The 25,243-nt window shown below is 38.3% G+C and overlaps 1 protein-coding gene across 2 annotated transcripts in view; it reads left to right on the forward strand.

Moving 5' to 3' along the window:
* The window catches only part of LIN28B (lin-28 homolog B), a 160,661-nt gene that overhangs the window by 60,182 nt on the left and 75,236 nt on the right, over positions 1-25,243 (forward strand). The window lies entirely within an intron of this gene.

The raw sequence follows: 25,243 nt of genomic DNA on the forward strand, positions 1-25,243 counted from the left end.
GTCAAGGAGGCCTGGGGTTTGAACCGTGGACCTCCCATGTGGTAGACGGACGCCCTAACCACTGGGCCAAGTCCGCTTCCCTGAATTCTATTAATCTATCCTCCATGCCCTGCATATAAAATACCAGCAACCAGATACTACCCTTATGTAGGAGATTGGAGATTGGTTCATCGGGTTATGGGTTACATGTTTTTGTTTTTTCACATGTCTAGTAATTTTTGGTTCAGTGCTGGGTGTTATGTAAGTCAGTTTTTAAATGTCTGGGTTTTTTTGGCTTCCCATGTAGAGTATTATAGTTTGATTAATCAGGTAAGCATACTGCTGTGCACTTTGGTCCTTTGGAGACTTGCTTTTTTTTTTTTTAATTTATTTTTATTTCTCTCGCCTTTGTCCCCCACCCGCACCCCAATTGTCTGTTCTCTGTATTCATTCGCTGCGTGTTCTTTTGTCCGCTTCTATTGTTGTCAGCAGCATGGGAATCTGTGTCTCTTTTTGTTGCATTATCTTGCCGCGTCAGCTCTCCGTGTGTGCGGCACCATTCTTGGGCAGGCTTCACTTTTTTTTGCGCTGGGCGGCTCTCCTTACGGGGCACACTCCTTGCGCGTGGGGCTCCCCTAGCGGGGGACACCCCTGCGTGGCGTGGCACTCCTTGGGTCCCTCAGCACTGCACGTGGGCCAGCTGCACACGGGTCAAGGAGGCCTGGGGTTTGAATCACGGACCTCCCCTGTGGTAAGTGTATGCCCTATCCGTTGGGCCAAGTCTGCTTCCCGGAGATTTGCTTTCATGTTTTATCAGTGTGGGTCTCGAATAGCCTTTATTCTACTGCTAATTTAGCCCTACTACTACTAAAGTATGGCTTTTCTGAGGTCTGATATGAATACTCCAAGGTCTCCCAGCCTGTCTAAGCATTTGAATTTTTCAGCTCTCTGCTTCCCAGTAGCTTTCCTGCCTTGCCTCATAGAATTTTATCCTGTGTATGTACAGTTCAGTGTCAACCCAAAACTTAAGGGAACTGCTATGCAGATTTCTAGGCCTCTCTTTCTCTAAGTTCCCTCTTTTCTGGTACTCTTTCCCATAAATTCCAGATGCCTTGGATTCCTGAACTTCATTCTCTGATATCTCAACTGAGGAAGACTGCCGAGCTCTCCTTTTGTTTCCATACAAACCCTCCTACTCCACCTTCAGGTCCATAGTGTGGTCTGAAATGTGCTCTAGGCAGAAGGCTGGGCAAAACAGGGGGCTTAGTTAATGTTTCCCTTGCCTTAAAGATCACAGTCCTGTGCTGCCTGTTGTTAAATATCTAAACACATTTATTTCATATTTATATCTGGTTTTCTAGTTTATACAGTAAGAGGAAAGTTCTGTACCAGTTACTCCAAAGTGGCCATGAGTGGAAGTCCTCTCTCAGTGTTTTGGCTTTCTGCATTTCTCCCTACTCCAGCAGCGCAAGAACTCTGGTAGTGTCTCTAAGTCATTTATCATTGTATCTGGGTGCTTATCTAAATACATAATAAAAGCTTAGTAAATTTGGCCAAATAAACACATGCCACAAGGACTCTTTAAACACTGATATAACCATTCATTACTTACATAATTCTAGGAAGTAACATTCCACTTGACACTTTCTTCATGTATAAAAATGAACATAATAGTATTTATGTTGAGTATATTTTAAGTTTAAAGAACCAATTTAAATAATATAAAAATTGAGGTGTTTATATTTAAGTACTCTAATTATAGAGTATTAGCATAGTACTGTTTTTGAAATTATTAGATGTTTCAGGAACCTTAATATTGTCTTCAAATTAATTTTCTTGCTAGTCAGAATATGAATTTATAAAATATAAAAAGATACAGAGTTGCTTTCTTTTTTTCTTGATTGTAATAATAGTATATGGTCTTTATGAAAAATTTGGAAACTTATAAAGTATCAAGGAGAAGAAAAAATTCCCTATAATTTCAACTGCTCTTACCATATTTTTCTGTTTTCTTTCAGCTTTTTGTTCTATGTACAAACATATAGTTCATATATAAGTCCAATTTTAAAACAAAATTTGAATGATGTATGCTTTTTTTGGGGGGGGGGGCTGGGTTTTCAAGCTACATAGCTTGGATTACTACCCAGAATAATTTTTCTTGCCTCCCACTTGCTAGACCCTAAGATAATGCCAAATATTTTAGATATTCAGTGTGGCTGCAATTCACTTCTTGGTTCCAATTTTTCTACCACTCAGGTTAGTCTAGGTTATGTTTGGGTAACAAACAACCTCAAATTTTCAGTGACATAACGCAATAAAAAGCTTTATCTCTCTATTACATGTCCAATTTGGTCTGTAGGCGCTTCTCATGGTTCTCATTTCAGGACTCAGATTAATGGAGGTTCCATCTGGAAATTTATATCCATAGGTGTTGAGGCCGGAAAGGGATATATGGTAGATTGTGTACTGGCTCTTAAAATTTCTACCTGAAAGTACACAAGCTACTTCTACTCACATTTCATTGGCTAAAGTAAGTCACATGGCCATGCTTAACTTTAAAGGGGATAAGGAAGTGCAAACTTGCCACAAGCTAGAAAGAAGAGGGCAACCAGATTATTTGTAAAAACTGTAATGGCTACCACAGTGACATTCAATTTATGCATGTTGCATAATTTAATGATGTTCTTGCAACTTAAATGATTTTTACTGTATATGTATCATCCAAAAGTATGATTGTAAAGTCCTTTCCAACCTCAAATATTATGGCTCTATGACAAAAACTGCATACTCACTCCTGGCAAGATGTTGAAAATTACGTTCAATAAATGTAGTGAAAATATTAATATTCCATATTCCTCAATGGCAGTTTCAAAAAAAATAATTCAGAAGCATTCTTCATTGAAAAAGTTTCAGAAGTTTGAAAGATGAATTGTAGGACATCTTTGTTCCTATGTTGAATCACTAGCAGTATTTATCAGCTGCTTGCATCTTTGAATTTAAGGGTCTAATTTGGAGATTTTAAATGACCAGATTACTCAGCTAACTTAAATGTTCTTTGTTGGTTGAAAATAAACATGAATATTTAAAATATTTATTTTATGATTTTAAGTTATTCTGTGTTGTCATTGAAAATACCTCAAGGGAAGGGCTGTGACTCAAGCAATTGAGCTCCCATTTACCATATGGAAGACCTGGGACCTCTTGGTAAAAAAAAAAAGGAAAAAGGCATCCCGAACCTGCAAGTGTCACTGAGAGGCACCAAAAAGCAGATAATGGAACCAGATAGAAAAATAAATACATAAAAATACCACCTCAAATGCGAGTGTTCTTCTAACAGCAACATTTATTTTATTTCGTGCTTTATGTTTAAATTTTAAGTTTAATTTTATTTCTGACTTTTATCTGTGTTTGTAAGCCCAATAACATTGTAACAGTTCATTGATAAATTGACTTTGACTCTTAAAAAATATTAGCAAGGGTTCACAAGCTGATGTAACTGTATTATCTAAAAATACATAACTGACAAAAAATTGTGATTTCTTTACTCATTTGTAATACTCGAGTCAACATTTGAAAGTCTTACTCATTTTATATTCACTTGTGTAATACCAACAAAAATAAGCAAAATAGACACAAGTGCCCTATCTATAGTACTCTAGTTACTTGAATTATAAATATTTTAAGCAATCTCAGCCTTCCACAATTCATCTAGCACATTGGATGGTATACTTAGATTCTTCTCTGAATACATAGAGACAATGGTACTATTTATATCATCAGACAGTTTGTACATTTGACATTCTTACTACAAAGAAAAAATGCAAAATTTCAATAAGCATTTCCTTCTGTCTGGCAGTTTTTCCCTCATATTCAATGTAGTAAATTATATCATTTTTTTGGCCAGGTCATTAAAGTTGTTCATTTTACACTAAAATAAATTACAGCCTTATTTTTATTCTGTTTGAAAAAGACAGTGACAAAATACTTTCCTAAATTTCATTGTTTGAAACACATGTATGTTTGGGCAATTTTTATTTTCATAACAGAGTACCCTAATGTCTAATAACTGTTTGCCTTCAAATGATGATTTTCAGTGAGTTTTGAGCACACTTTTTCATTTTGTATGTTGTACCCTTAGTGGAAACAGTTGAAAAATTTGTTATAAAATTTCTTGCCTGCGTAATGGGATTTGTTTTACTGTGAGCCTATGACTTCCCACATTTTCTCCCCTCTTAATTTTTTAGAGAAGTTGTAAAAAATCATGCAGAAAGTTCAGAATTCCCATATTACTCCCTCCCACATACACACAGGTTTCTTTATTAACATTTTGTGTTAGTATGTTGCATACTTTGTTACAATTGATGAACAATATTATTTTAAGTATCCTACTAACTATAGTTCATACTCTTCAAGTTGTGCAGTTCTAAGGGTTTAATTTTTTTTTTTATTCTGGTAAAATATATACAACCTAAAATTTCCCCTTTTAATAACATTCAAATAAATAATTCAGTAAGTTAATTAAATTCACAATGTTGTGCTGCCATCACCATCAGTCATTACCAAAACTTTTCCATCACCCCAAACAGAAACTCTGTACCAATTAAGCATTACCTCCCCATTCCACTCTGAAATTACATATTCTAATTATTTCATATAAGTGAGATCATACAGTATTTGTCTTTTTGTGTCTGGTTTATTTCACTCATGTCTTCAAGGTTCATCCATGTTGTCACATATATCAGAGCATCAATCCTTTTTATGACCGAATAATGTTCCATTATGTGTATATACCACATTTTATTTATCCATTCATCTGTTGTATTCTGGGTTCTCTAGGGAAACAGAAATGACAGAAGAATCTGTAAATATTATGAGATTTTATAATGTTCTCTCATGCAACTGTGGGAATGAACAAGTCCAAATTCCATAGGACAGGCTGCAAGCTGGGAACTCTGATGATAGTTTTTGATGAATTCTTCAGGAGAAGCTGACTGTCTGGAATAGAAATGGAAATTCTCTCTCCTTTTATTTTCTTGTTGTGTTTTTGTTTGTTTGTTTGCTTTGTTATTTTGTCTTTGGAAATTCTCTCTTTTTACTACTGAAATCATCATTTCTAAGGATTGGTTAAGAGGTATATTAGTCTGCCAAAGTGGTGCTGATGCAAAGTACCAGAAATCTGTTGGCTTTTATAAAGGGTATTTATTTGGGTAAAAGCTTACAGTCCCAAGGCTATGGAAAGTCCAACTCAAGGTGCCGTAAGAGGTACTTTCTCACCAAAGTAGTGCCCATGTGTTGAGCAAGATGTCGGGTGATCTCTGCCTAGTCTTCAGTGCTTCAGTTTCTGGCATGGGGCTCATTTCTTTCTGGGCCTTCTCAGCTGCTCAACTGCTCTGTTTTCTTCCACTGCAAACTATCAGGCAAATGGCTGGGGTGCCAGGATCAAACATGACAGAGCTCTCTCTCTCTTCTTGTGTGTTGTCTTGAGTGAGTGCCCATTTATATCAGCTCTCCAATGGGGTGGGGACTCAACCTGAGTCAACACCCTACTGACATGGTCCGGTCAAAAGCCCTAAATTGATTTTATCAAGTAAACTTGAAACCTTTGAATTTAATACAGTCAAAGGGTTTCACACCCAGAGGAATAGTTAACAAACATAATCTTTCTCTTTTTGGGGAATTCATAAATAAACTCAAACTGCCACAAGAGGTTCTCATTGCTGAAGGCAGTATTCTTAGTTGATTGTAGATTTATATCAGCCATAGATGTAACTAATTTACTAATGATTTAAATCCACAGAATGTCCCCACAGTAACAATTAGGCCAGGCTTGCTTGACCAAACAAGCACTTTGGGTACCATTACTGGCCAAGTAGACACATGAGCCTTCACATCTGTTGATGTGAAGCAACTTTGGTTGCTTCTGTCTTTTGATAATTGTGCTATGAATATTGGTGTGCAAATATCTGTTTGAATCCCTGCTTTCAATTCTTTTGAGTGTATACCTAGAAGAGGGATTGCCAGGTCTTCCATAATTCTATACTTAATTTTCTGAGGAACCGCCAGACTTTTCCACATTGGCTGCACCATTTTACATTCCAACCAACAAACTACTGTTCTACTTTCTCTATATTCTCTCCAACATTTGTTTTGTTTTTAAACAATAGCCATTCTAGTAGCTGTGAAATGGTATCTCATTGTGGTTTTGATTTAATTAACCTAATGGGTAATAGCATTGACCATCTTTTCACGTGCTTTTTGGCCATTTGTTTATTTTCTTTTGAGAAATGTCTATTCAGGTTTTTGCCCATTTTTTAGTGGGGTTGTCCTTTTGTTGTTGCTTTGTATGCATTCTTTATATACTCTGAATATTAATCCTTATCAGATATGTGATTTTCAAATATTTTCTCCCATTATGTAAATTGTCATTTTAATTTCATGCTAAAATCCTTTGATGTACAAAATATTTTAATTTTGACCAAGTCCCATTTATCAATTATTTTCCTTTTTTGTTCATGCTTTTGGTATGATGCCCCCATGTTTTCTTTTAGGGGTTTTATAGTTTTGGTTCTTCTATGTAGGTCTTTGATTCATTTTTAGTTTATTTTTGTATATGGTATTAGGGTGGTATCCACATTCAGTTTTTTGCATAAGGATTCCAGTTTCCCCAGTACCATTTATTGAAGAAACTATTCTTTCCCAGTTGAATAGACTTGGCACCCTTGTCAAAAATCAGTAGGCCCTGGATGTGGAAATCTATTCCTTAACTCAGTTTGATTCCATTGTTCTTTATGTCTGTCCTTGTGAAGAAACATACTGTTTTGATTACTGTTGCTTTATAATAAATTTTAAAATTGGGAAGTGTAAGTTTTCTACCTTTGTTTTTCTTTTTCAAGATGTTTTTGGCTATTGTGGGCCTCTTATACTTCAATATAAATTTAATGATTGACTTATCCGTTTCTGCAAAGAAGGCTGTTAGAATTTTGTTTTGGATTGTATTGAATTTGTAAATCACTTAGGATAGAATTGACTCTTAATAATATTTAGTCTTCTAATCCATGAACACTGAATGTCCAATCATTTATTTAGGTCTCCTTTCATTTCTTTAAGCAATATTGTGTTTCCATGTACAAGTCCTTTACATCCTTGGCTAAATTTATTCCTAGATATTTGATTCTTTTAATTGCTATTGTGAATGGAAGTTTTTCCTTGATTTCCTCTTCAGATTGTTAATTACAGCTGTGTGGAAATAATACTTGTTTTGTCCTGAATCTGTGTCTTAGCACATTTCTTTTTAAATGTCTTGGTTATAGTTAAGATATAGAAAACAATTTTAAATGTTAAGGGTGGTTATTCTTCACAAACATCGGTATTTAGCAAAAGAATAGCTCTCAGAGTATTATGACTAGGCATGTAATACATTCACTTGCTGGTAAATAATTATGTGCCTGGACCTTGCCACATCTGTGTAGATCATATGTGCTCTAGTTGTAACTGCTTTTTTTGTAACACAAAAAAATCTGTGTGATTTTTTTGAGTAGTCATATACTAATAAGAAGCTTTAATGAAATACAATACAGAAGTGTAGTATTCTAAATCAATGGCATAAGTTTTGTGTTTTTTTTTAATGATTTATTTTATTTCTTTATTTCCACCCCCACTTGTTCGTGCTCACTGCCCTCTTTGTTCATTTGCTATGTACTTTTTTGTCTGCTTGTCTTCTCTTCAGGAGGCACTGGAAACTGAACCTGGGACCTCCAGGGAGAGAGGCTCTCAATCACTTGAGCCCCCCTCAACTCCCTGCTTTGTTGTGTCTTTCATTGTCTTTCCTTTTTGTGTCTCCTTGTTGCATCTTGTTCTGCCAGCTCGCTGTGCCTGCCGGTTACACCAGCTTGCCATCTTGCTCATCTTCTTCAGGAGGCACTAGGAACTGAACCCAAAACCTCCCATGTGGTAGATGGGAGCTCAATTTGTTTGAGCCACATCCACTTTCCCAATGGCATAAATTTTAATACATGCACTGAAAGATAGCAGTAGACACTCTTCTGAAATCTGCGCAAAAATTTGTAAACTTTTTGGTGACAGGTAACATATTAGGGATTCCACTGACATAATTTTGAATGTGTAATGTGTATGTTGTATGTTATAGGTTTTTTAATTCTTCAAAAATATACTTAAAATTTGAAATTCAAATCAAGCAATTTTCTGAAACATTTCCCTGAACTCCAGAGTTTATTAAATATTATAGTTTAAAAATCACTCTTTTGAAAGGACTTCGCATGAGGACAGGGAGGGAGAGTATGGAAAACCAAGTTCTTCTTTTTACATTGGATAAAGCCAAAAATATGTTTGGAATTTTTTTAGTTTCCTGTGCAGCTTGAGAAATACCTAATTATTCCTCATTTCCAAAGGGCTAGTAGACACAACTCTCATTGATTCATCTTCTCCACTAACTATCCCCATCAACGATCATTGTTCTGGGTGAATACCATCTTCAAAGCCAAATCAGCTCCTTGTAAAGGGTAGAAACTGCTTTAGAGAAAAGGTTCAAATGTAACTGCTCTCAGAAAATGTGCTAAAAGGAGAGCAAGATCTATCAGTTGTTCTCTGAGGCTTGGCGATCTGTGCTCCTCCACATCTTCCTTGTTTCTTTCAATTGCAGGCATCATCAGTACAGCAGCCAAAAGGGTGGGGTGTAAAATAATTCTGCAAATTACACTTAAGTTCTTATCTTCATTTTTTCTCAATTCCATTCATATTCATATTCATTCTTTCTCATTTACCTTCTCTCTCTCCTTTCACCCTCTTCCCTTTTCCAATTACATAAGCAAGTATTATAAAATGTCAGATTGTAAGTCACTAGAAACTGTAACTGCCTCATATATCTTTTATTTAAAGTCCAAAATAGTGTCATACACAAGCATGTCTTACTAACTACTTTATAAAGATAATAATAACACCTTCATGAATTAAAAAATTTAACATTTAGGAATAACAGGATTATCTCACCCATAAAGTATGTCTGTGTCCAAGATGTATTTTTCCAATATTTCTAAATGAAAAATTTGAAACTTACAAAAAGTCAAAAGAATATTAGCACTGACCACCATATACCCACCATCATGAATCTATAATTAACATTTTACTATATGTGCATTTTCATAGAACTCTTTTTTTATTATCTTTCTATTCATGAGTCTACTTGGTGCCTTTCAAAGGAATTACAGATATCAATAATCTCTCCCATGTTAACTTCTGCATGCATATAATTAACTAGAGTTCAATATTTCTTTTGCGGTAAAATTGATGTGCAATAAAATGCACAATAGTAAGTACATTATTCAGTAGCTCTGACACATGTCTGCAATTTTGTAACCTGAACTCTTCATATAGAACATTACCATCACCCGCAAAGATCCCTCTTATCCTTTTCCCGTCAATCTACACACCCATCCTCCTGACCTAACCACTAGTCTAATTTTTTCCCCAACTATATGTTAGTTTTGCCTCTTGTAGAATTTCAAGTAGATTGAATCATAGTCTGTATGCTTGTATAAAGCTTCTTTCACTGAGTATTTTTTCTGTAACTGGTCATGTGGTTGTAGCTTGTGTTTAAAACTACCTTCTTCCACTACCCATTCCATATTCCCTTTACCCTCAGCAAGCGTCTCAGCTAGCTGTGGTTCTTTGCCTGGTTGGGTGACCCAAATCTTCATTCCTGAAGTTTATGGGCCATTACTAATCTTGCCTGGATTGGGTTGCAGTTTTCCATTGACTTTAATCACAAGGTATGGTAGTACTAAGACTAGTCCAAGGGATTTCCTGTATTCTGGGCATATTCTTCTTTACCTCCACTGTGTACTTTATATACCGTGAAGTGCGTTTCTTGATCATAAGCAATGCTGTATGGGGTACCATGATGGTGGATAATGCATTCCATACATCCACACATGGTAGTTTTGACATGAGCAGTACATGCAATGCAGGGAAGCCAAACCTGTATCCAGAGTATGTGTCTACTCCAGTTAGAACAAAATGCTGCTCCTTCCATGAGGAAGTGGTCCAATATAATCAATGTGCCACCATTTAGCAGGCAGATCACCTCAAGGAATGGTACCAAATCGAGGACGGAGTGCTGTCTCTGCTGCTGGCAATTGGATACTTAGCAGTGGATGTAGCCAGGTCAGCATTGGTGAATGGAAATCCGTGTCGCTGAGCCTGTATATAACCTCCATCCCTACCACCATGGCCACTTTGTTCTGGAGCCCATTGGGCAATGACAGGACTGACTGGGGAAAGAGGCAGACTGGTGTCCACAGAAAGGGCATCTTACCCACTTGATTATTAAAATATTCCTCTGCTGAACTCACCATGTGATGAAATTTTACATGAGACACAAATATCCTCATGTTTTTTGAACACTCAGAAGGGCCTATCCACATTCCTCTCCCCTAGACCTCTTTGTCATCAATTTTCCAGTCTGTTCCCTCCAGATCCCTCACCATCTATCCAAACCCTTGACAACAGCACATGAATCAGGATACAAACACACCTCTAACCATTTCTCTTTCCAAGCAAAATGACAGTCAAGTATATTGCTTGAAGTTCTGCTTACTGGGAGAACTAATCCTTCAGGGATATCCCAGAAAGCGGCTGCAGTGCTGCAGCTGACCAATTCATCTTCCTCATTCAACTGATCGTAAAAATTTCCCAAGAGGCCATGGCTGTGTGCTGGGAGAGAAGATAATGTTGAAGGAGTTGGGGATGTGGGCATTTGGGCCACTTTTGCAATCTGGGCCTGCTCGAGAATGAGCTGGTAAATACCACTTTCATTTTGTAAAGGAGTGCTGCTGTGCATACCCAACTTTATGACTTGGCAGATCAGATAACACCCAGTTCATGATAGGCATCTTAGACCTCATGGTCACTGGGTGGTCCATAATTAAGGGTTCAGTCTCTATTAAGCCCCAGTAGCAGCCAAAAGCTGTTTCTCAAAAGGAGAGTAGTTATCTGCAGAGGATGGCATGGCTGTACTTCAAAATCCTAACTATACTGTGACCTGTCTATAGCAGCCTGCCAAAGGCTCCAGACATCTGTTTGCCACTTCTAGTACCTTTGGATCTGCTAGATCGTATAGAACAAGTGGTGGAATAGCTTGCACAGCAGCCCAGACCCATTGCAGAGTCCCCTCTCATTCCAGTTCCCACTCAAAACTGTCATCCTTTCAGGTCATTTGGTAAAGCATACCCAAATGAATATATTGCCTCTAAAATCCAAAGAGGCCAACTAGGCTTTGTGCCTCTTTTTCGGTTGTAGGAGGGACGAGATGCAACAGCATATTCTTCACCTTAGAAGGTATATCTTGTCATGCTCCATACCACTGGATGCCTAGAAATTTCACTGAGGTGTAAGGCCCCAGAATTCTTGCAGGATTTATCTCCTACCCTCTGACACCAGTAAGTCTAGAGTAGTTGCTACTTCTTGCTCACTTGGACCAATCAGCATAATGTCATCAATATGATGGAACAGTATGATTTTTTGTGGAAGGGAAAGGTAATCACCGTCCCTGCAGACTAGATTATAATAGGGCTGGAGAATTGATATATCGCTGATGTAGGACTGTGAAGGTGTATTCCTGGTCTTGCCAGCTGAAAGCAAACTTTTCTGATCATCTTTATTAACAGGTATCGAGAACAAAAACATTTGCCAGAAAAATAGCTGCACACCAGGTACCAGAGGATGTACTGATTTGCTCAAGCAATGATACCACATCTGGAACAGCAGCTCCAGTTAGAGCAGGGATTCTTAACATTTTTGTTCCACAGACCCCTTTGCCAGTCAGGTGAAAACCATGGACTCTTTACTAAGTTCACAGTATACTGTGCATTATATAATAAATATATTAAACTCACATCAACACATCTCCACAAGAAGAATGTTTTTTTGAATTTCAATTCAATCTCCCTAGTTAAGAACTTGAGTTAGAGTGTTAAGTTTATAACTATCTACCGCCATTCAAGATCCATCTTTTTTCTGCACATGCCAAGTAGGAAAGTTGGGTGGGGATGTGGTAGGAATCAGCACCCCTGCATCTTTCAAGTCATTCAGGGTGACGCTAATCTCTGTATTCCCTCCAGAAATGTGCTATTGCTTTTGAGGTACTATTTTCCAGGCAGAGGCAGTTCTAATAGACTTCACTTGACCTTTACTATCATAATAGCCCTTACTCCACAAGTTAGGGAACCAGTGTGGGGATTCTGCCTGTTGCTGGGTATATCTATTCCAATTATGCATTTTGGAGTAGGGGAAATAGCAACAGAATGTGTCTGGGGACCCACTGGACCCATTGTGTGACAGACCTGACCTCCATAAACCCCTCTTCTGGTTGATCACTGTCATGTTTTAAGATTCCTGGAATTGATGTAACTTCTGAGTTTGCCTAATAATCCCTGAAATATTGATCATTTACCCTTCCCCAGTGGACAGTTCCCCTGGTAATAGGCCATATGTCAATTTGGGGAAAGCTGGAAGGAAAATTAGCATTATAAATTTTAGGCAGTGTAGCAGGGTTCTTCACTATGGGAACCTTGTCTTCCTTTTATTCATGGAGTGCTCAGTCTGCAAACTCTCAAGTCTGAGATCAATTAAAGGGCTGTGACTCTGTCATTGTACAATAATTCTACTTGGACTTTTGTTCACTTGGCCTAGAACTCTTTTGCTTACACAGATCAAGAAAGAATTAGGTAACTGCCCTTTTATTTAACTTCTAGGTAGCCCATGATCTAGACAATGTCATAGGTCTCTCTGCGAGACAGACTGTTTTGATTACTCCTTTAAATCTGCTATCCACTGTGGTAGCCATGCCCACCTTGTCTTTGGCGATTATGTGCTGGCACGGAACTTTGTGCAAATTCGGAATCAGATCATCTCCATTGTGTTTCAGCATCTTAGTTCAGTGACACTAGTTCCCACAATACTTACTATCTGACCTACAGTGCTCTTAGGGGAATGATGGAGTTAGTCTCACGAATTTATTCCTTACAGCCCTGGGTGTGTTCCCTGGACCTTTCTGAGACAAGGTGAGCAGGTTTTACATGATAAATCCGTTCTAACATTGTAATCTCTCTAAGCATTTGGATCCCCTCATCTGCATTGTATCAAGGCAGTTCTGGCATTTTGACCTCAGGCAATGTAGGCCACGTTTTGGACCATTCCAGCCACCTGAACAAACTGTTAGAGCTTCAATATTGAATGTGAAATACTCTGCTTAGTGGGGCTACGTCACTAAATCCAACCTAATTCAATTTAAGGGTCCTACCACTATTATCCCACACCTTTAATATCATTCCCACACATATTTCTCTGATTTCTGCTGTTAATTGGAAAAATCATGCAGTTCTTTTGGAGTGTAGGGGAGCTCTACATGGGTCACACTTTGTACCTCACCTTTTGGGTCCTTTTGGCACTTCAGTCTAGTTATAAGTCTGGAAAAAAAGAGGGGTGGTGGGGGTGGTTCATAAGAAGAATTGCAAGCACGTTTCCTGAGGGCATTCCACTGCAGTTTTATCTGGTGAAACAGGATTAATCTCTTTAGTCAGAGATTTGAAGGTTGTTTCCTCAGGGGAGGTGTTTGCAGGTTTATCAGGCACAGCAGGGTTAATCCCTTCAGGTGAAGGTTGTGTTTGGCTGATTCCTCAGGACACATTGGAGATTGTATTGACTTGTTCCTCAGTGCAGATGATTACAGGTTTATCTGGCAATGACTCAGCAGAATTTAGGGTTTCAGTATTCCTACTGTTATTATTCTCAAGGCATATGTGCCCATTCCAATTTCAGAATCCCATTCCTTTCCCATCAATGCCCTCACCTTAATAGCAGACACCTGCAAGATGTGGGAATCAGTTTTTGTAATTCAGCCACTTTCTGAATGAGACCCTAGGTCTGGTGTTCCTAAATCTAAACTCTGATTATATGAAATAAGATATTCTTTCATGGCCCACATAGAAATAGTCACATCCTTCATCTGGTGCTTAATTTGAAGACTTGAGTTTATGCCTTTCTTTTACAGCTGTATCTAGCATATGTAGGAACAATCTGGCCAACATCATTGTACTTTGTAAGTCCACAAAACTCTGTTAAGGTGTCAAAAAACACTCTCACCCAGAGCCTTGCCTCTTATTAAGCATTGGAGTAGCATATTGTGGTGATATTTTACATATCCCTATTTTGTATCCCTATTGCCAATTCATACCATGGATTATCAGTGCCATATTGATTGTCGGAAATAGTCATTAGCACCTTTGAATCTAATAAGGTTAGAGAGCCAATTCCATAAATCTCAGAACCCACTCAAAAATCTTGTGTTCTTAAGATTCTTTTTTTTCCAGAACCACCCCCGATATCACAATTATTCATGGTTCTCCAATGAAACACAATGAACAGGAGACACACATACACACACATAATGTAAATATTATGAGATATTTAAAATAGGAATTGGCACATGTGACTGTGGGGATGGGCAAGCTGGGAATTCTGATCATGGTTTTTGATGAATTCTCTTGGAGAAGCTGGTTGGCTGAAGTAGAGATAGAAATTCTTTTGACTGCTGAAATCACTTCACCTTTTAAGACATTCATCTGATTCAGTGAGAGGTTTTTCATCGCTGAAGGCAATCTCAGTTGATTGTAGATCTAGCCAGCTATAAATGCAATCAACTTACTGATAATTTAAATCCGTGAATTATCCTCACAGTAACAATCAGACCAGTGCTTTCTTCTCTTTTTTTTAAGATTTATTTTTATTTCTTTCTCTCCCCTCCTCCCCCTTGTCTGCTCTCTGTGTCCATTTGTTGTGTGTTCTTCTGTGTCCGCTTATATTATCAGGTGGCACTGGGAAACTGTGTCTCTTTTTTGTTGCATCATCTTGCTGTGTCAGTTCTCAGTGTGTGCGGTGCCACACCTGGGTGAGCTGCGCTTTTTCCACGTGTGGCGGTTCTCCTTGAGGGGTGCACTCCTTGCGCACGGGGCACTGGGAAACTGCGTCTCTTTTTTGTTGCACCATCTTGCTACATCAGGTCTCCGTGTGGATGGTGCCACTCCTGGGCAGGCTGTGCTTTTTTCATGTGGGGAGGCTCTCTTTGTGGAGTGCACTCCTTGTGCATGGGGCACCCCTACATGGGGACGCCCCTGCGTGGCATGGCACGCCTTGCGCACAGCAGCACTGCGTGTGGACCAGCTTACCACATGAGTCAGGAGACCCTGGGGGTTAAACCCTGTACTCTCGATATGGTAGATGGATGCTCTATCAGTTGAGCCACGTCCGCTTCCCTTTTTTTATTTTTTTTAGGTACTGAGACTGGGGGTTGAACCCAGGACTTCATTGTGGGAAGCTGGCACTTAACCATGGAGCCACGTTGGCTTCACTGAGTTGGTTTTCTCATTTGTTTACTTGTTTGTTTTAAGATTTACTTATTTATTTCTACCCCCTCCCTCCATTGTCTCCTCTTTGTGTCCATTTGCTGTGTGTTCTTCTGTGTCTGCTTGTATTCTCATTAGGCGGCTACAGGAACTGGTCCTGGGACCTGAGAGAGAGGCAATCATTCTCTTGCACCACCTCAGCTCCCTGGTCTACTGTGTCTCTTATTATCTCTCCTCTGTGTCTCTTTTTGTTGCGTCATCTTGCTGCACCAACTCTCCACTTGAGCTAGCACTCCTATGCCGGGCAGTACTCTGCACAGGCCAGCGCTCTGCGTAGGCCAGCTCGCCACACAGGACAGCTTGTCTTCACCAGGCGGCCCTGGATATTGAACCCTGCACCTCCTCTTTGGTAGACAGGAGCCCAATTGCTTGAGCCACATCAACTTCCCTGCTTGTTTGTTTTTGTTTTTTTAGGAGACACTGGGGACTGAACCTGGACCTCCCATGTGAGAAGCAGGTGGTCCACCACTTGAGCCCCTTCTGCTCTCCTCGCCATACATCTTTTGAGGGACACTTGAGTTGCTTCCATCTTTGGCAACTAATGCTGCTATGGATATCAGTGTGCAAAAATATCTGTTTGAGTCCATGCTTTCGATTCTCTTGTATATATACCTGGAAGGGGAGTTACTGGGTCGTAAGGTAATTCACTTCCTGAGGAACCGCCAAACTATTTTGTACAGAAGCTGCAACCTTTTACATTCCCAGTAATGAGCAAGTGTTCCTTCTCCACAGCATTTCCAACACTTGTTCTTTTCCTTTTTTTTTTTTTAATGGAAACCATTCTACTGGGTGTGAAATGGTATCTTATTGTGATTTGCATTTCTCTAATGGCTAATGATGTTGAGCATCTTTTCATGTGCCTCTTGGCTATTAGTATGTCTTATTTGGAAAAATGTCTATTCAAGTTTTCGTTCATTTTTTAAAAATTGAGTTGTTTAGCTTTTTATTTTGGGGTTGTAGGATTTCTTTATTCTGGATATTAAACCCTTATTAGATTTGTGGTTTCTAGATATTTTCTCCAGTTGTGTAGGTTGTCTTTTTACTTTCGTGATAAAGTCTTTTGATGGAGAAAAGTTTTTAATTTTGAAGAAGTCCCATTTATCTGTTTTATACTTTGTTGCTCATGATTTTGGTGTAAAGTTAAGAAACCATTACTTAAGGTACTGAAGTCATTGTCCTGTGTTTTCGTCTAGAAGTTTTATAGTTTTGGTTCCTGTGTTTAGATCTTTGATCCATTTTGAGCTAATTTTTGTATGTATTGTGAGTTAGGATCCTCCTTCATTCATTTGCACATGGATATCCAGTTTTCTCAGCACCGTTTGTTGAAGAGGTTGTTCTTTCCCACTTGTCAGGAATTGACACCCTATTTGAATCAGTGATGAGTTGTGGTGAGTTATTTCTGAATATTTCAGAAATATTTCTGAGTTATTTCAGTGATGAGTTATTTCTGAACTCTCAATTAAATTCCATTGTCCTGTATGTCTATCTTTGTGTCAGGACCATACTGTTTAGATTACTGTCCCTTTATAATAAGTTTTAAGTTTGGATATTACAAGTCCTCTAACTTTGTTCTTCTTTTTCAAGATGGTTTTGGATGTTACTCTTTGATACCAATTTGATGATTGACTTTTCCATTTCTGCAAAGAAAGCTATTTGAATTTTTATTGGAACTATGTTCAATCTATGGATCATTTTGGATAAAATTAACATCTTAACAATATTTAGTCTTCTAATTCATGAACAGAGAATGTCCTTCAATTTATTTAGATCATTTTGATTTCTTTCAGAAATGTTTTATAGTTTTCTGTGTATAAGTCCTTTATATCCTTGGTTAAATGTATCCTAGATATTTGATCCTTTTAATTATTGTTGTAAATGGAATTGTTTCCTTGATTTCCTTTTCAGATCGTTCGTTATTAGTGTATAGAAACACTGCTGATTTTTACATGTTTCTCTTGTACCTCACCACTTTGCTTTAGTAGTTTTGTTGTGGATTTTTGGGATGTTTCTCCATATAAGAGCATGTCATCTTCAAATGGGGAAAGTATCACCTGGTAGGTTTTAGAGGAAACAGAAAAGTGTAACAAGAAAATTAGGGAATTAAAAGTGGGTATGAGTTGAGTATACAGGCCTATTGGAAACCTACTCCTTAATATTTAAAACGTTAGTCTTGTAATTATGGTTTTGAGAGACCAATGAAATATTCCAGAGTATGCTACATTAGGAACCATAGTGTACAAGGGCTTTTGGTGTTAAAGATCTGGCTCTGAGTTCTGGTTCTGCCAAGTATCATTTGTGGCCTGAGAGGTTTTTCATTTGTGAAAAACAGGAAATCACAGCTTCTTTTCCCTCTTTTCCTCCCACTTTCCCCTGTTCCCCACCTTTCTTAATTTCCCTGTCTGCCTCAAATGTATGTGGAGCAATTGCTATGTTTCATGGATGGTTTTAGACATGGGGATGTAGGAATGTAAAGTTAGGATCATTGCCTACAAGAAGTCTGTAGCCTTATATGAAAACAGACATATTATAATTAGGTACAATAAATCTTCTAATGATGATATATACTGTGTGTAACTGGAGAACTGGAAAGGGAGTCTCTGTATATGCCCAAGAATGTCATGAATGGTTTTGAAGAAGAGATAATGGTTAACCTGAAACCCATTGATAGAGAGGGGTTTCCCAAGTGGGATCTGGGTAAGGATCAGTTGGATTAAATGAGATAAAAGGTGAAAGCATTCAGCTGTACCTATTATTGAATAAATTCTAAATGTATGTTTGTTTTCTTCCAGATAGGGAGCAGACTGAATACTCAAAATAATAGTATATACTGTATATTGAGCTACTAATCAGGGTGCTAAGCACTGTTTGGACTCAAATAATAACTTAATAGATAACATCCCAGAAAATATGACCCCAAGTTTATAGATATGAAAATTGGGGTACAGAGGTTTTTTTTAGCATATACATGGTCTTACAGCTTGAATTGTGAGTTGTAGGATCAGAATTCAAATCCAAGATTCAGATACTTTCCATTATGCATTTTAAATACCGTAATAATAAGAATTACCAGTTTTAGTATGTCTTCCCCAGTTTTGGAGTTCTGGACAGACAGAGGGTCTTACCTAAACTTTCCTTTGATATTCAAGAGAAGTAGGAAGATCTCATATCTTAGATTCTAGTTATGTGAAATTTAGAATAACTTGACTGAAACTAGACAAGATTTTATTAATTTTTATATTAAAAATCTCAGGAAACATTGAGTTCTACAGTGCCACCGCATTTCTTTTAGCTTCTCAAGGGATTTGAGTTAACTAAAATTATGCTTCTCTTCAGTGAATTGGGAAATATTAATAATGCACGAAGAGAAATTTCAGCATTGACTAAAATATCTTACCAATATATTTCCATCTATTCCACATAGACAAGCAGAATTTTTTCCTCACAATCTATATAAGTAAAAAAAAAAATTCTTAAAAAGACAGAAACCTGTGTTTTATAACTGAAAAAGAAAAGAGGAAGATCTTCAAATGGTAAACAACTTCTCCAAGATTATACAACACGTTAATTATGGAACCAAGCCTAAAACCCAGATATCCTGATACTTAATCCAGTGATCTTTCTATTTTCTTCTTCTGTGTGCCTCAGACATAATGATCCCTGGAGTATGTTGGCATATGTTCCAGAAGCACAGAGTTCTTTTTTTTTTTTTTAATATTTATTTTATTTATTTCTCTCCCCTTCTTACCCCCGCCCCAGTTGTCTGTTCTCTGTGCCCATTTGCTGCGTATTCTTCTTTGTCTGCTTCTGTTGTTGTCAGTGGCACAGGAATCTGTTTCTTTTCATTACGTCATCTTGCTGTGTCAGCTCTCCGTGTGTGTGGCACCATTCTTGGGCAGGCTGAACTTTCTTTTGCACTGGACGACTCTCCTTACGGGGCGCACTCCTTGTGCGTGGGGCTCCCCTATGCGTGGGGCTCCCCTATGCAGGGGGCACCCCTGCGTGGCACGGCACTCCTTGCACACATCAACACTGCACATGGGCCAGCTCCACACAGGTCAAGGAGGCCTGGGGTTTGAACCACGGACCTCCCATGTGGTGGGACACCCTATCCATTGGGCCAAGTCAGCTTCCCGCAGAAGCACAGAGTTCTTAAGAGTCCTGGACTTACTCCCTTCTGTACAACTTCATTTTGCATAACAAGTAATAATCGCCCTTCTCTAATTGCATATTATTATTGTATAAAAGCTTTTTTTTGCCTCATAAAAATATTAAAAAAGAAATGGGATATATTTAATTTTCATTTAGGTTTTTTTGCTCCTCAGCCTACTAGTATTAGCTGTAACTCCAGAAATCTGCTCTTTTCTCATAGCATACCTATATCAAATAGCTCTGCTGGAATTAAATTCTTCTACAATTTAATTTTTTATTATATCCTCATTATATTACCTAACAATTGATAGAAATCACTTAAATTTATTGTTGTCATAGTTAGTCAGCCATCAAGATAATAGTTAACTTGTTCAAAGAGTAGTCGTAAAGAAGGCCAGAACAAGATTTTTAGAGCTTTTGTCTCTAAGTTTGCTGTGCTAGATATCCTTTTGTGAGGAAATACTTGGAAGAGTCTTGAACATATTTGTGTGTTAATAATACAACATTCCTATCCATTTTATTTTTTACATTTTTCTATTTAAAAAAAAATATTTAGATTACATAAATGTTACATAAAAAATATAGGGGGGAAGCAGATTTGGCTCAATGGATAGAGCATCTGCCTACCACATGGGAGGTCCAAGGTTCAAACCCAGGGCCTCCTGACCCATGTGGTGAAGCTGGCCCATGCACAATGTTGATTCGCACAAGGAGTGCTGTGCCACGCAGGGGTGTCCCCCACGTAGGGGAGCTCCATGCACAAGGAATGCGTCCTGTAAGGAGAGCCGCCCTGTGCTAAAAAAATGCAGCCTGCCCAGAAGTGGGACTGCATACACGGAGAGCTGACACAGCAAGATGATGCAACAAAAAAAGATACAGATTCCCAGTGCCGCTGACAAGAATACAAGCAGACACAGAAAGCAGACAACTGGGGTGGGGGAGGGGGCGCAGCGGGACAAGAGGAGAGAAATAAATAAAAAATAAACCTTTAAAAAAAAATATATATATATATATATATTTATAGGGGATTCCCATATGCCCTTTCCCACACTTCCCACATTTGCCCCCATTAACAGCGTCCTTCATTAGTGTGGTACATTCATTGCAATTGATGAACGCGTTTTGAAGCATTGCCACTAAGCATGGATTATATAGTTTACATTGTAGTTTATACTCTTTCCCACACAATTCCATAGGTTATGGTAAAATATATAATGGCCTGTATCTTTGGTTGCCGTGTCATTCAGGAGAATTCCCAAGTCCCAAAAATGCCCCCATATTACACCTGTTTTCCTTTTCCCTGACCTCAGAACTTTCAGTGGCCACTGCCTCCACATCAATGATATAAGTCCTTCCATTGCTAGAATCACAATAAGTCTATAGTAGAATACCACTAAGTCTTCTCTAGTCCATAGTTCATTCCCCAATCCTGAGGATTCTGAGATGGTGATACCCACTCCACCTGTAATTGAGAGGGAGTTGTAGCAGTTTGATATTACTGATAAATTCCCAAAAAAAAATAATTGAATTATATTTGTAAACTGATCTTTTCCTCTGGGCATATTAGATTATATTGGATTGATAGGGCATTGAGTCCTCATCCTTTGGTGGAGCGGGGAGGACTCAGAGATAAAAGGCATGGCAAAGGACAGAGTTGAGAGTTCTTAATGTTGGAGTTTTGATGTTGGAGTTTGATGCTGAAGCCTTAAACTAGAGCCCTGGTGAGTAAGCTTACAGAGGAAACAGAAGGAAGCCCCAGGAAGAGAGGAACCCTGAACCCAGAGAGAAGTAAGACCCTGGAAGGGAGGAACCCAGAAGTGTGAACCCTTGCAGATGTTGGTAGCCATCTTGCTCCAACACTTGAAAATAGACTTTGTTGAGGTAAATAACTTAACCTGGTATCTGTAAACTCCTACCCCAAATAAATACCCTTTATAAAAACCAACCAATTTCTGGTATTTTGCATCAGCATCCCTCTGGCTGACTGATACAGGACTTTACTTCCATATGGCCAATGGCTGGGACTCTCTCGCAATTGTAGGCTCTTTCGGTTCCTTGGTATGGTGGTTGTCCATCATCACCTCCTTATTAGTTGTCCTGGGTGAGTCCAATGAACTGGAAAGTAGGCATTGCAACTCCATTGAGGCTCAGGTCCTAGTTGGCACATGGACAGTCCAGAGATTCAAGTCTCTCGGACATACACCTACCAACTCTAGCACCAGCTATAGGTTGAAATAGAAGGGACTGAAGAGTCATGTGTAGGGAAACCACAACTGAATCCAGTTCTGTCACACTGAGGAACACAAACTCCAAAGTAGAGCCCACAGGCAAGGCACCAAACTCATGAGCTATCTGCCCTGACCATAGTGCTTCAGTGTCTCCAGAGCCCTCAGGAGCCCCACTCTTAGTTTCTAATTTGGCAGTCAGTGAGATCCTGCTGAGATGTGCGTAAGCGTAATCTCTGGAATACCTCCCAACTCACTTTGAAGTCTCTTAGCCATATAAATTCATTTGTCTTTACCTTTTCTCCCTTTTGGTCAAGATCTTTTTCCAGTTGCATTGCTAGTTGCTGCTTGGTAGTAATCCCTCAGTGCCAGGGAAGCTCATCCCTTGGAGTCATGTCCCATGCTGGGGGGAAGATATTGCATTTATATACTGTGTTCATTCTAGAGAGAGGCCACATTTGAGCAACAAGGAAGGTCTCAGAAGGTGACGTATAGGCACCCTATAATACTATGCTAAGTTTCAATTTTAAGAGTAAAGGTTCATAAGCACAGTGATCAATATCAAGGGCCCATCAATGGACTATCCGTCTTTGTGCTTGGGGAATTCTTGCTGTTTCATCAGAGAATGTGGCAGAGTTCCCCAGGATCTCATCGTTTTAACAGTAAATTGTTACATAGACAAGTAATACTTTATTGTAGGTGATTTGTATGACTCCTGAATCTTTTGCAAAACCAATCCCTCCCTTCTTTTTTTAGTATAATTGTGGCAGTCTCTTGCTAAGACTGTTAAGTTTCTTTGTAACAAGTATCTCCACATATATTCTATTTCTGAACAGCCAAGATAATTGTCAAAGAACTTCTTTTTTTAGCACAGATTTCATCTCACTATTTCTAAGGAAATCAGCTCTTCATTTTAGACTGTGACATGCTTAGGATGGTGTTAACAACCCAGCCCCTAGAGAGTACGGGTCAGGGAGGCTGCGAGACTAAAGGACACCACCTGGTACAGTGTCAGACATAAGTTTTATTTATTGGGACTTAGCAGAAGAGGTTCTCTCTGGTGGTGGCAGTCCAGAGAATGAAAATAGCACTCTTCAAAGAGGTGGGGAAAATGAGGGGCCTATATATAGGGTTTCAGAATAAAGATATTTCATAACAAAGTTTCTTCTAGGGTCACATGGAGCTCATAAATGGAATCTAGAGATGTTATTTTAGGAAGGGATTGTACTGGCCTGTAGAACATTACAGTCTAAGGATACTATTGTTCTCCTGTGGGGAGGTCTCTTACATTTTAATTTGTGTCCTGGATCATACAGGCGACTGCTTACTGCAGGCTGAATTTTCTGCTTACTGCAGGCTAGAGACTCCATGGACCCCTACAGATGGCAGTCAACACTTTCCATTATCTGGCCCTAATTTGCATTTTCCAACCTTATTTTTGGTCACTTACTTCACAGATAATATGTTTAAATTAAATTATGCTACTTGTCATCCCCAAGTATATATTTAATTGTCCTGCCTCCCAGGCATGTGGTTAAACCATTATCTCAGTTTGAATTACTGTCTTCTACCTCCATCAAAATCTTGCTTCATCTTCATGCCCTTAAAAATGTACCTCATGTGTAAAATCTTCCATAATGTCTCCACTCAGTGTAAACTCCTTCTCCTTGGCATTTCTGTAGGTTGGGAAGTTTTCTTATATTATTCATTTAATAATTTTCTTCCACCATTTTCTGTATTCTCTCTCCCTAGAACTCCAGTTAGTTGATTATTCTCCTGGATTCATCCTCTATATTTCTTTTTTTTCTAGTATGCATATTTAATTTTCTTGACATTATTTTTAAACTGGTTTTCTAATCTTTTGCTTTCAATCCACTTAATTCCAGCAATCATTTTTAATTTTCTAAGAGTGAGTTTTGTTGTTGTTGTTGTTCTCTAGCTGTTTTGTTCTTCTTTTCATTATGTTCTTTTCGGTTAATTATCTCTGGAGCTACTAATTAGATGATATTTTAAAAATTATTTTGTTCCCACTTTTATCCTGGCTTTGCTTAATTATGCCACATGTTTTATGATCCTTGGTTAGTTTTCCAGATATATAAATGGGGAGTAAGAATTAGGGGTAGGAATTATTTAAGGTTGAGTGGGTAAATAGCCAGCACTTATATTTGGTGGCTTCCTAATTGTCAGAATGAATAGGGGTTTGTGTTCAGGATCTACTTTTTGACCAATTGATCAGATATTTCCTTTAGTCTCTTTAATAAGGGCCTCATTGTTTGCCTTAGGGTAATATTTGGCTGTTTTCTTGTGTGTATGTGAGAGTAAGGGGTAGAAAAGCAGATTGGGTCTCTAGTCCATATATAGATCTTTCATTGACACCCTCTCCCCGCCCCCATTTTCAAACCCACTGTAGTCTCTCTAGGGTTCTCTTAGGAATGTTGGTCCCTATGTTTACTATAACCCCTTCTTAGGGTTTTCTAAGATATGGCTCCAACTCAATTAACCAGTCTTTCTAACTTCCAGAAATTTGTTGAATTCTCTTATCTGACGATATTACCTGTCTCATATTCTTCCTTACTGTGGATTTATTTCTTTTTATCATTTTACAGTCATTTTGATGGCTTTTAAGTAGTTACATGAGGAGCATGTCATTCATACTGCCATCTTGAACTGGAAGTCAGCTTATGCTTCCTAGAAAAGAAAATATTTTCTCATTTTCATAGGGAATCACACATAAAACCAATAGACTTCGGTGCCTTCCCAATCTAGTTGGAGAGAAAAATAGCACATGCCAAAAGAGATAAGTAATCCCATTACTAGCTGGAGCTCTGGATAGAAATAATTGGCATTATTATTATATTCTTTGAAAGTCATTTTAAAAGAGTTGGGAAGAGGAAAGAGAGTGAAAATCACCATTTTAAAATTCTGAAACAAATACGTACCACAGTGAATCTTTAAAAATTGGAATAAAAGGAAGTGGGAGAAAGGGAACCATAATTGATTGGAAGAAGAGGAACACTAATTAGAGGTGTTAGATGAACTAACATAATATATGCATATTCAAAACTTGTCTGTCCCATTGTAAATACATGTATCTTAGTAGGCATCTCAGTAGCTTCTAAATGTTGCTTCATCATTTGTTTGGTCATTCTTTTGTTCATCTATTTAATGATTGTGATTCACCCCTAGAGAGAATAAACCACTCTTTTGCCCAAACAAGTGGCCCAGATGAAAATATAAGCCCAAACTCCAAATAACCTGACATATTGGTTTATGTGCAGATTTGAAAAAAAATTACATTCTTGGTTAAGATAGGGAAAACGTCATTTAGAAGCATGTCAAATAGGGGTGATATTTCTTTAGAAAATATGGGTAGAAGGAAGAGCAAAGAAAACAGATCTATATTAACTTTTTTTT

This window comes from Dasypus novemcinctus, chromosome 11 (assembly GCF_030445035.2).
Source record: "Dasypus novemcinctus isolate mDasNov1 chromosome 11, mDasNov1.1.hap2, whole genome shotgun sequence".
Lineage (NCBI taxonomy): Eukaryota > Metazoa > Chordata > Mammalia > Cingulata > Dasypodidae > Dasypus > Dasypus novemcinctus.